Source organism: Macaca thibetana, chromosome X, assembly GCF_024542745.1.
Source record: "Macaca thibetana thibetana isolate TM-01 chromosome X, ASM2454274v1, whole genome shotgun sequence".
NCBI lineage: Eukaryota > Metazoa > Chordata > Mammalia > Primates > Cercopithecidae > Macaca > Macaca thibetana.
Genome location: NC_065598.1, coordinates 130692057 through 130704747, shown reverse-complemented (window position 1 = coordinate 130704747; position 12691 = coordinate 130692057). Strand labels below are relative to the sequence as shown.

At 41.7% G+C, this 12691-nt stretch overlaps 1 pseudogene; it reads left to right on the top strand.

Annotated features, from left to right (window-relative positions):
* The first annotated feature begins 2031 nt into the window (after positions 1–2031).
* On the top strand, positions 2032–12082 carry LOC126945902 (sarcoma antigen 1-like; annotated as a pseudogene).
* Positions 12083–12691: the final 609 nt, after the last annotated feature.

Sequence of the window (12691 nt, the reverse complement as noted above, 5' to 3'; positions counted from 1 at the left end):
AGCAGTGGTATTTGTTCATGCTTTATTATGAAATATTGACCTTAACAGCAAGGAAATTTTTAAAAATGGATTTCAGGACAGGCCGTGTGTAATAGTTATCAGCATAGAGTAAAACTATGCAACTCGATAAGCAGGTGATACAATGAGGCTTAATAAAGGCAGTGGATAGATACACAGATTGAATGATTGATTTGTTAAAAAGAATTGGTCTTACGCAATTGTGAAAGGTGGTAACGCAGTCTCTATAAGGCTTTTGTCATCTCTACTGAGGATGGTGACATAACAAACAGGCTGAAACCCACAAAGAGGATCTGGAACATTGTGAGGGCAGATGGAGGTACATGTTCATTTTTGTTGCCTCTGATCTTGGTGATGAGGGTGTCCTGCAGTAGCCAGGAAGGGCTCTTTCAGAGCCTAACAGAGCTAAACACATAACAGAGCTAAACACATACACCTGGCCCAGAAGATAGAGAAGGTGAAAGAGCATCCAGGGGAAGGAAGAGAAATTGCAATAAGGTGAATCCACAGAGCAGCAACAATGTGTGTAGCTACAAATGGCTGCTGCCTCCTATCCAATGCCCTGCACAATTTTCAAAGAACCTCCATGGGGAACACCAGACACTTCCCAGAAAGAGAACTGTGGATAATATAATTCGGCCTAGCCAAGTTGAAAAATTGCATGTATACCCTTGTCACTTGATGACACGAACTCTTCTCCAAAAGAGGGCACTACAGCCCCACGTTTTTCTTAAATCGTGTTCAATCTGCTGCTACCTAATTCACACTGTGCCTTTAATATCCTGCATCTTAAATACTGAAAAATAAAGTTAACTTAATAACACATCTTGTGCTAGGAGATCAGGGGATGTCAGGAAGTCAAAACCAAAAATATTTAGTTTATATATATATATATAAAATAAAACATGTGGGCTGTGCGTGGTGGCTCACACTGGTAATCCCAGCACTTTGGGAGGCCGAGGTGAATGGATCACGAGGTCAGGAGATCGAGACCATCCTGGCTAACACGGCGAAACCCCATCTCTACTGAAAAAACAAAAAATTAGCCGGGCATTGTGGCAGGCGCCTGTAGTCCCAGCTACTTGGGAGGCTGAGGCAGGAGAATGTTGTGAACCCGGGAGGTGGAGCTTGCAGTGAGACGAGATCGTGCCACGCACTCCAGCCTGGGCGACAGAGCAAGACTCCGTCTAAAATAAAAAAAATAAATAAAAAGAAAAGCAAAAAAAACCATGCATGTGACACATATAATATTAATATATATGCAAATGAATTCATATCAAAATAAGGAAGTGATACTCTTTATTCTGAAACAGAAACAGAAACGAGGACTTATGATAGTCTTTGTATCGGCCTATGGTCATGTAGTCACTTCTCCCACTACCCATTTCATATTCCCTTTGTCCTCAGCAAGCACCTTTCCTGGTGACAGACGTTTTCCTACTGGGGTGACTCAAACCTCCAATCTTAAGTTTCATGGCCATAAGCAGTCCTGATTGAATTAGGCTGTTTTAGTTTTCAACGACTTTCATCACTGGACACAGGAGTATTAAGAGATGCTCTGTAGGATCTCTTGAATTTCAGACATATCCCTCCTTAACCCCAGGATGACTGAAGGGTTATGCCTCAATCAACTTGCAGACTTGACTAGTTTATAGACCTAAAACCTCATGAATTAAGACAAGGCCTCTTGAGGAGGGACCTTTCTAGAATGAAAAAGTTTATACCATCACTCTTTCTCCCATTCTTACTCAAAGAACTCCTGTAGCCCTTCACTAAGGTGAAAGTACACGCGGAAGAGAAATTATTAGATTTCTCAAAGACTACAGGACCCCAGTTCTGAATTGAGATGAGTTTCTTGAAGACACAAACATCATGCTGATCCTTTTGAAAAATATGTGATTTGTTACTGAGCCTTAGGTGACATTCAATGCTTGATCATGGATGCCAAATTATAATGCTACTTAGACATGCCTGTCTTATCCTAGGCACTTTCTGACCCACCAAGTTACAGCAATGTGTATGCAGAGAAGCACCCCATTATTAAATGGAAGTGGTATGTACAAGATCAAGCATGTCCTGAAGGCGAAAGTAAGTTCCACGATGAAGTGGCCAAAATACGCATGGATCCTATTCCTGCTACACAACTTTCTCCATCTACGATTGGCAGAATACTAAAATGGTCCCCACGAATTTCACCCCCTGATTACGTTACACAGCATGACAAAAGCGATTTTGCAGATGCAATTAAGGTTACTAAGCTGTTAATCTAAATATAGAGGAATTCTCCAGATGGGCCTAACCTACACACATGAGTCTCTAAAAGCACAGCCTTTTCTCCAGTTGGTACCACAAGAGGATGAGACAGTTATGAAGAATGAGAAGAATTTGACATGCTGATGCTGGCTTGAAGGTAGGGAAGGGACCTCGTGAAAAGACCCGGCAAGCCCCTTTATAAGTTGAGAGTGAGCCCCAGTTCACAGCCAGTCAGAATCAAGGATTTCAGTTCCACACGGCAAGGAATTGGATTCTGCCAATAATCTGAATGAATTTGGAATTGCATTCCACCTCAAACTTTTCAGATGAGAACACTGCTTGCATACAATTTTGATTTTGGTCTTTTGAGACTCCAAGTAGAGAACCAAGTCAAGACCTCCCAGATTTCTGAACTGCAGAATGGTGAGATAATAAATAATAATTTGGTGTTGCTTTTAGCCATTTAATTTGGAGTAGTTTGTTACAGGGTAATAAAACAAATACATTCTCTCAATCTGTACCTATATCCCTATGGGGAGTACACTATAACCAGTTGAATGAAGAAGAAGTACCTCAGGGCTAGCTTACCAATACAGGTGAATGATATGCAGGCACCACCTATATTAGTTTTCATACAGGAAAAAGAGAGAGTATAAATTGATTAAAATCTCATTTGTTGTATTTATAGTTAGGTTAAAATGTAACATATAGGAGAAGACTATGGGAATCACAGAGTAAAGTCCAGTGAAAATCCACGCCTTTAGTTTTAAAAAGTGGCAAATATTGCCAACATAAAGATTCTTGGAATTCTGGGAATTCAACAGTCCGAAGAATATTTATTCAAGAAAAATGGCTAAATCACACTACAAACCGTAAGTTTTGTGGTGTTTTAACTTGTTGTATTCCCCCACACCCCTCCTCCGCTCCGTATTAGCCTTTAAACTTACACGCTCACAACTCTGGTAGCTCTGAATACCAGCAAATTATCAGCCACTGCGGGAAGCTACTGGTTGGAGCTTCCCTAAAATCTCTATTTCCAGAAAATCACCACTATTAATACTAATATTATTATTATGTTTCAGACAGGGTCTCGCTCTCTCTTCTAGACTGGATGGCAGTGGTGCAATTATGGCTCACCGCAGCCTCAACCTCCTGGGTTCAACTGATCCTCCTGCCTCAGCCTCCCAGGTAGCTGGAACTACAGTCATGAGTCAGCTAATCACCACTATTTAGCATGTCACAAAACTCCCTGAGAAGCACCATTTTCAGAGCTTATGTTTAATTAAACTATCTGATAGCTGACTTTGTGTGAATACCCCATCCACTATCTTCAGGTGTAAGCTAGGAATTCCCGTAGGACTGTGTAGCACAAAAGTGATGGCAGTGGGCAATTCTCTCCTGTTTTGGTTTTACAAGGTATGCATCTAAGATTTCTCCCCTAGGAATAATGTGTGCAGTGGATTTCAGATAGACCTACAGCTAGTATCATGCTGAATGATAGAGACCTTTCTTAAATGCTTTTACATTTTTTCTCATGAATAGGTTGTTGTATTTTTAACATGGTTTATGCTTTAAATGCAATGGTAACATACATTTCTTTTTCTTCTTCCTTCTCCTTCTCCTTCTCCTCCTTCTTCTTCTTTTTTGTTAATATAGTGTGCCAGCCATGAACTTACTGGCCGTCAGGTACAAATTCACCGTATTGTTTTTGAGACAGGGTTTGCCTCTGTCGCCCAAGGGGGAGTGCAGTGGCACGATCTCGGCTCATGGCAACCTCTGCCTCCCAGGTTCAAGTGATCCTCCCACGTCAACTTTCTGAGTAGTTGGGGCCACAGGTGCGCGCCACCACTCCCAGCCAATTTTTGTGTTTTTCTTTTTGTTTTTGGTTGATTGGCTGTTTTGTACAGCCAGGGTCTGACTATTTTACCCAGGCGATTTCATCCCGCTGTGTGAAAGTTCTGCGTTCCTCTCCCTATGTAGCTGTGCAGTTGTTACTGAAGGCCGACTGTAGAGGGCGCCAGAGTCAGCGAATGGGAGAACAGGGCTTCCTGGTTCTCCTGGCTGGCTCCTGCGGTCCTACAAAGTAGGAGGCTTCACCTTGGGACTCTGGCGCCCCAAACATGTTCCCAGTGTTCAGCTGGGGCAGGACAAGTGGTGACCTGCAGCTTCCTTTCCATCCCCCTTGGGCTGTAAGGGATCGGTGCTTCTGGTGAGACGCATCCCATACACATCATTCACAGGTACCCTAGGGGGCACATTTCCCCACAACTCTCAGTTTTCTAGAAAGTTCCGCCAGGGTCTGACTATGTTTGTACAGCCAGGATCTGACTATGGTTTGCCTCTGTCGCCCAAGGGGGAGTGCAGTGGCACTTTTCGCTGCCATTTTGTGAGGTCCCGCCTCCGCTCCTCCGGCAAGGTCAGGACTTAAGGACTGTGAGTGTGGTGGTTTTTCTCTGGATGTTTTAATTTCACCCCCGAAAGTGTCTTTTCTGGGGTGCACTGCATCGGGTGTCGGGTGTGTCCTATGGCTCCCTGCGTGATGTGGTTCTGCTCTGGAGACACCACCGCGGGTGCCTGTGTCAGCCGTGGGGGAGCGTTTTCCTTGGGCACCTTGTCTCGGATATGTTGTGGGGGTGATGGGGCTTTTCTTGGGGGCTTCCTCTCGGTGATGTGAGGCACTTTTTCTGCTGAAATGACCTGAGCCCGGGGGTGGGGACCCTGCCTTGGTTGCCTGTGTCAGACTCGGGTTCAGAGGTGTTTCTTCCCCGTTGAGTCACAGCCCTGAGTGGGGACTCTGCCTTGGGGACTCTGTCTGGCTCAGGAGCTAGGGTGGGGCTGCCTGTTCTCTGGATGCATGATCGTTGCCCTGTGGGGTTACTCTCCGTCGGGGCTTTATCTCAGCCCGCAAGGGAGTCTTCCTTGGGTGCTGATGTCGGCCGTGGGGCACATTTGTCCTTGGATGTCGCTCGTTCTCAGCTAGGATGTGTTCGCTTTTCTTTGGATCTGTTTATCCCTGATGTGGACGCTTACCGGATGCTTTCTCTTGGTGCTGGCTTTTAAAATAATATTATCTGTGGGTTCTCTCTCCCGGTGCCATGGGACGGTGGGGTGCAGTTCTTTGGATTCTCTAAGCCTATGGTGGGACTTGGGGAGCTCTGTGTCAGTCATGAGGGAGGCCACCCGAACTTGGGAGTTCTGTCTTGCCCTAGGGTGGGGTGCTTTTTCTCGGTTGGTTGAGCTCAGTCTTGAAGGAGCTCTTCGGGGTTCTGTCTGACCTTTGGGCCGTGGCCTTGGGTGTCTGTGTGGAAATCGGGGTCCAGAAATATTCAAAGGTACCAGCTGTGCCACTTTCACTCAATCCCTGTACAGTTACTCTTTCATTCCAGCCACTCTGATGGGTGTGCAGTGATCTCTCCTTATGTCTACACTTGCATTTCTCTGCTGATTAATGAGATTGGGCACCATTTTTTTAAAAAAATGGTTTTTATTTATTGATTTTTGTCTTTTGAGATGGGGTCTCACTCTGTCGCCCAGGCTGGAGTGCAGTGGCATGATCTCTGCTCACTGCAATCTCAACCTCCCTGGGCTCAATTGATTGTCTTCCCTGAGTCTCCCCAGTAGCTGGGACTATAAGTGCATGCCACCAAGCCCGGCTAATCTTTGTGTTTTTGGTAGAGATGGGGTTTCACCAAGTTGCCCAGGCTGTTCTCTAACTCCCGGGCTCAAGTGATCCACCCCCTTGGCCTCCCAAAGTGCTGGGATCACAGGCATGAGCCACCGCGCCCAGCTATTTATTGATTTTTTTTTTGAGTACCTTTTTATGTGTTTATTGGTCATTTAACTACAGCTTTTCGGAAGTCCCTTTTCAGGTCTTTTCTCCCAAATTTTATTGAGGTGTTTGTATTTTAAAAATGGATTTGTGGTTTACATATATTCTGGATTTCAGTTATACACAGGCATGTATGTACATATATTCAAATATGTATACAATTTTAGCATCTTCTACAAATCTGTTTTGCTTTTACACTATCTTAATAATGTGTTGTAGATGAACAGATTCTCTTAATTTTATTAATCAGTGCATTATTTATGGCTAGTCCTTTTTATTATTTTAAGAAACATCTCTGCCTCACCCAATGCCATGATAATATTCTAAGTATTCTTCTAGATCTCCCATTCATCTCAAATGAATTTTCATGGAATGGAGTAAAGTCAGAGTCCAGGTATATCTGAGGTGTTTATTAGCTATTTGAGTATGATTCTTATGAAGTGCGTATTCAGCTTTTCCCCCCAGATTTTATTGAGATGTTTGCTTTCTAAAAATTGATTTATAGTTCTGGATATATTCTGGATTCCACTCAGTTGTTGTCAGATGTATATACAGATGTGTATATATATGTGTGTGTGTAATTAATATATATTTATATGTATAACCTATACATATATACTGTATAATATATAATCTACAAATATACTTCATTTTTTCATTGTCTTAATAGTGTCTTTTGAGGAACAGAAGTTTTCCATTTAATTATGTGTAATTCAACAGTTCATTCTTATTTATTTATTTATTTATTTTTGAGACAGAGTTTTGCTCTTGTTGCCCATGCTGGAGTGCAATGGCGCGATCTCAGCTCACTGCAACCTCCGCCTCCCGTGTTCAAGCCATTCTCCTGCCCCAGCTTCCCGATGAGCTGGGATTACAGGCGCCCACCACCACGCCCAGCTAGTTTTATATTTTTGGTAGAGATGGGGTTTCTCCATGTCGGTCAGGCTGGTCTCAAAATCCTGACCTCCAGTGATCTACCCACCTCAGCCTCCCAAAGTGCTGGGATTACAGGTGTGAGCCACCATGCCCGGCAAACAATTCATTCTTTATGGTTAATGTGTTTTTATCCTCGTTAAAAACATCTTTGCCTATTCTATACTTGTGAAGATAATATCTTAAGTGTTTACTAGATTGTCTATTCATCTTCAGTAAAGTTTTTGGAGTGGGGTGAGGTAAGATTCAAGGTTTGTATTATCCCTGCATTTGTCACATTTATCAAGTGCATTTATTAAAAGCACTGTCCTTTCCACAGTGATTTCCAGGAGCTCTCCTGTGGTAAATCTAGCTATTTTGTATTTCCAGATTGTTTCTGGCCTCTGTGTCCTCTTCCCTTGGTGTATTTGCCTGTCATTGCTCCAATATCACACTGTTTTAATCACTCTACCTTTATAGTATATCTCATATTTAATAGTGTATATCTACCAACTGACTTCTCTTTCTTTCTTTCTTTTCTTTCTTTCTTTCTTTCTTTCTTTCTTTCTTTCTTTCTTTCTTTCTTTCTTTCTTTCTTTCTTTCTTTTTTTTCAGATGGAGTTTTGCTTTTGTTGCCCAGGCTGGAGTGCAATGGCGTGGTCTCGACTCACTGCAAATTCAGCCTCCCAGGTTCAAGTGATTCTCCTGCCTCAGCCTCCCGAGTAGCTGGGATTACAGGAACCTGCCACCATGTCCGGCTAATTTTTATATTTTTAGTAGAGATGGGGTTTCACCATGTTGGCCAGGCTGATCTTGAACTCCTGACCTCGTGATCCGCCCGCCTCGGCCTCCCAAAGTGCTGGGATTTCAGGCATTAGCCACCGCGCCCGGCCACTTCTATTTCTTAAAGATTGTCTTGGATTTTTCCAAATCTTAAATGTGCATATTCTTTTTAAAGAAAATTACCAGCTTGTCAATTTTTGGATATTTTTGTTTTTACTTGGTGGAATTTTAAATAACATTGCTATTATCATTCTGGGAGAATTAACAATAAAGCCTCTTAATAATGTCTTCCATTCCATGGAAAGAATATTTATTCTCCTTTACTGTAGTCTTGAATTTCCCTCAGTGATGTTTTATAATTTTTATGTAGTGCTCTAGCACATCTTGATTTGATTTATTCCTAAATATTTTATGTTTTTGGTACTGTTATTAATGACATTTGAAATTTCATATTCTAACTATTTGTTGGTGTTAATTATAAAGAAATACCAGTGGCTTTTCTAATATTTAGTAACTTGACTAAATTTGCTTATTAACCATAAAGATTTTATTCGTTTACATTTTCTAGGGACAGAACAATATCATCTGTGAATAATGACAGTTTTATTTCTTTCCAAATTTTAAACCTATTATATTTTCCTGATGCTACTGCCACTCCCAATGTCTGTGAAGAGAAGATGCAAAATGGCCAACCAGTACCTGATAATGTCTTGTCAATAGTTCTACCAGGGATTATTAATATGGAAGCAGATGGTATTTCATCCCTAAGTACCGGGGATCTGTGTATGTTTGCTTGTAAGTTGGATTGTCCTACTTGGTTTTCACATGCATACTTAGTGTCATCAAGGGAAGAAGGTGGGTTGGTTGTACTTTCTTTCGTGAGCTCAATTTGAGTGGTCTCAGATTGCCACCTGGCACATCCTCTCCTTCTTTATGAAATAATTTCTTAGAAATTGAGCATCAGAGGGATATACCTGTGTGGGGTTGATATAATGCACTTACCTCAGAGCTCAACCTCCTCATTTGATTTGCAGATACTACAGTCACTCACAATGGCTGTGAAGAGTAGATAAATAATGGCCAACCAGCACCTGATAACCTCTTGTCAGCCATTACACCAGGGCTTATTAATCTGTCAGGAGCTGATATTCCACCCATGAGTACCAGGGATCAGTGTATGTTTGTTTACTAGTTGTTTCTACTTGGTTTCCATATGCATGCAGTGTCATAAGTCAAAGAAGGTGGTTTTATCGTATTATCTTTCGTGATCTCAGTTTGAGGGGTCACAGATCGCCACCTGGGGTATCCTTCTGCATTGTGAGATAATGTCCTGAGAACTGAGCATGAAAGGGATACGCCCATGTTGTTGACATAATGCACTTACCCCGCAGCTTGACCTCTTGTTTTGGTTTCTAGATGCTACTGTCACTCACAGTGTCCATGAAGAGAAGATGGAAGATGGCCAACGAGCACCTGATAACGTCTTGTCAGCTATTCCACCAGGGCTTATTAATATGGCAGGAGCTGGTATTCCAGCCATGAGTACCCATGATCTGTGTATGTTCACTTATAAGGTGGACTGTCCTCCTTGGTTTCCATATGCATGCATAGTGTCATGAAGGGGAGAAGGTGGTTTTGTTGTATTATCTTTTGTGAGCTCAACTTAAGGGTTTTTCAGATCGCCACCTGGCATGTCCTCCTGCTTTGTGCAATAATTTCCTAGAAACTGAGCATCAGAGGGATATACCAGTGGAGATGACATAATGCACTCTCCTCACAGCTCAACCTCTTCATTAGATTTGCAGATGCTACCATCACTCACAATGTCGGTGAAAAGACTACAAAAACAGCCAACCAACACCTGATACCTTGAGGTCCACTGTTCCACCGGGGCTTACTAATTTGGCAGGAGCTGGTATTGCGGCCATGAATCCCAGGGATCTGTGTATGTCTATTTACTAGTTGTACTGTCCTACTTGGTTTCCATATGACTGCGTAGTGTCATAAAGGGAAGAAGGTAGTTTTGTGGTATTATCTTTCGTGAGCTCAATTTGAGATGTCTCAGATCATCAGCTGGCATATCCTCTCCTGTTTTATGAAATAATTTCCTAGAAACATAACATCAGAGGGATATACCTGTCAGGCTGACATAATTCACTTACCTCACAGCTCAACGTGTTCATTTGGTTTCCAGATGCTACCATCACTCACAATGTCCGTGAAGAGAAGATACAAAAAAGCCGACCAGCACCTCATAACTTCTTGTCAGCTGTTGCATCAGGGCTTATTATAATGGCAGGAGCTGGTATTACAGCTATGAGTACCATGGATCTGTACATGTTGGCTTTTAAGTGGTACTGTCCTAACTTTTTTCCATATGCATTCATAGTGTCACCAAGGGAAGAAGGGGGCTTTGTAGTATTATTGTTTCTCCCCTTAATTTTAGGGCTGATTGCCACCTGGTATATCCTAGTTCTTTAAGGGATAATTTCCTAGAAACTGAGCATCAGTGGGATATACCTGTGGGGTTGTAATTATGCATTTACCTCACAGCTCAATCTCTTCAGTTTATTTCCAGATGCCACTGCCACTCACAATGTCCATGAGGAGAAGATGAAAAATGGCCAACAAGCATCTGATAACTCCTTGTCAATGGTTCCACCAGGGCGTATTAATCTGTCAGGAGCTGGTATTTCATCCAGGAGTACCAGGGATCTGTGCATGTTCGTGTATTGGTTGTACTGTCCAACTTGGCCTCTATATGCATGCATAGTGTCATGCAGAGGAGAAGGCAGTTTTGTTGTATTGTCTTTCTTGAGCTTAGGTTGAGGGGTCTCGGATTGCCACCGGCATATCCTCCTGCTTTATGAGATAAGTTTCTAGAAACTGAGCATTAGAAGGATATACCTGTGGGGGCGACATAATGCACTTACCTCACAGCTTAACTTTTTCATTTGGATTCCAGATGCTACTGTCATTCACGACATCCCGGAGGAGGAGATGGAAAATGGTCAAATTCCTCCCGATGGCTTCCTGTCCAATTCCGCTCCACCAGAGCTTATAAATATGACAGGAGATCGTATGCCACATAACACATTGGATACTTTCTCTTACGACTTCACTAGTCTCAGCAAAGATGACCTGCTTTACAAACCTGATAGTAATGAATTTGTGGTAGGCATCAAAAACTACAGTGTATCTACAGGTGACCCACCAGTCACAGGAATGCCTTCAGTGGAAACTGTGCCAAATACACCACAAATGTCTCCTGCCATGATAAAGAAAATTAATGACGATATAAAATATCAATTAATGAAAGAAGTTTGAAGGTTCAGGCGAAGTAAGTAGTGCAAGAATGTCTATCAATGAAAGTATGAGAAGTCTCTCATTCTATGATTTAGAACAGAATTTAGCTGCCTCTTGAGCTCATTGTTTGGCTGAATTGGATCTGTATATAATTTAGCATGGCTTCTCTTTAATTTCACTGAAAATTTCTCATATATCTGATTAAGTGTTTTGTTTTCCTTTGTTAGTTTTCACAATGGTTTCCTTAGTAATATACAGGTGTTGTGATTTAAGCATTCAAAACACAAACACTATATAACATTGTAGTCTATGAAAAATGTATACTGTGGTAATGGATGCACTAAGGTTGAGGTGTATTTTATTTTCATAATTGGAGAAATACTAATGTTTTTAAATATCTTCAGATTATGAAAGAATTTTCATTTTGCTTGAAGAAGTACAAGGATCTATGAAAGTCAAGGGACAATTTGTTCAATTTACCATCAAGGAAGCAGCAAGGTGAGTGCAAAAAGGAACTCTTCTATTGTTTTAAGTGCTTGCACCCAATTTGGGACAGGGGCAGGAACAAATCATGCCTTGTTCTTCCTAATCCCTAGCCTTCAATCATAGTTCATTCTATTTCCACAGGCATTTACGTTGATATTATCTTATTCTAACACTTTCTTCCAATGCCATAGAGCCTTCCAAATTTATCATAATCTGGAAGTATGCATGGGCCCTCAGTTGACTCACTTTGTATTTTTCTAGTTTGTATCTTTCCATGAGGATGCATTTTCGATTTGCCTGTAGATTGTAAACTCTATTTTGTATCTACTACTTGCTCTTACATCTCATAGATGCTGTAGGTATCTTCTGGTGAATGGAATACCTCTTTAATTTCAGGTTTAAAAAAGTCATCTTAATTCAGCAACTCGAGAAGGCGCTTAAAGAAATAGATTCCCCTGGGATCTCAGAAAAGTTAAGCACATGAGAAAAAAATAATTGCGCTAGTGCAAAGACCAAGGAGAAACAAGAACACATGCTGTAGGATGGAACAGGTTATTGCTGAAGCTCCCTATAATTCTGAAGTGAAGAGAATTACCTTCCAGAAGCTAGGAAAAAAAGATGGAGCTTTTAAAGTTGCATAAATCTCTGTTAGTAAATGCTGTACTTTTGTTGTTTGTTGCTTTGTTCTTCCGCCTGACGAGGGGGATGAGTTAATAACTTACCAAGGTATTTAGTATTACAGTCCTGATTTCTGCAGCAGCTCACATTTTTGTAGCTGGTATTTATAATTGCCTTCTTTCACTACCCATTTCTCATTCCCTTTGCCCTGAGATAGCATGTCAGCCCATCTTGGTGTTTGGCCAGGCAGGATGACTCAGACCTTCATTACTGAACAGTCTGGACAATTAGATATCCTGCCTGGATAGGGTTACTGTAATTTTTCATTAAGTGTAATAAAAAAATATGGGAGGACTAAGAAGCTATCTAGACAGAGGAGACATACTCCTTTTTAGCCCCTGGTGTAGTGCAATTAATCCCCCTTTGATCATCAGGTTCATCACCGCCAGGTAGTAGATGACCCCCTCCTTTACCTCTAGATGGAAA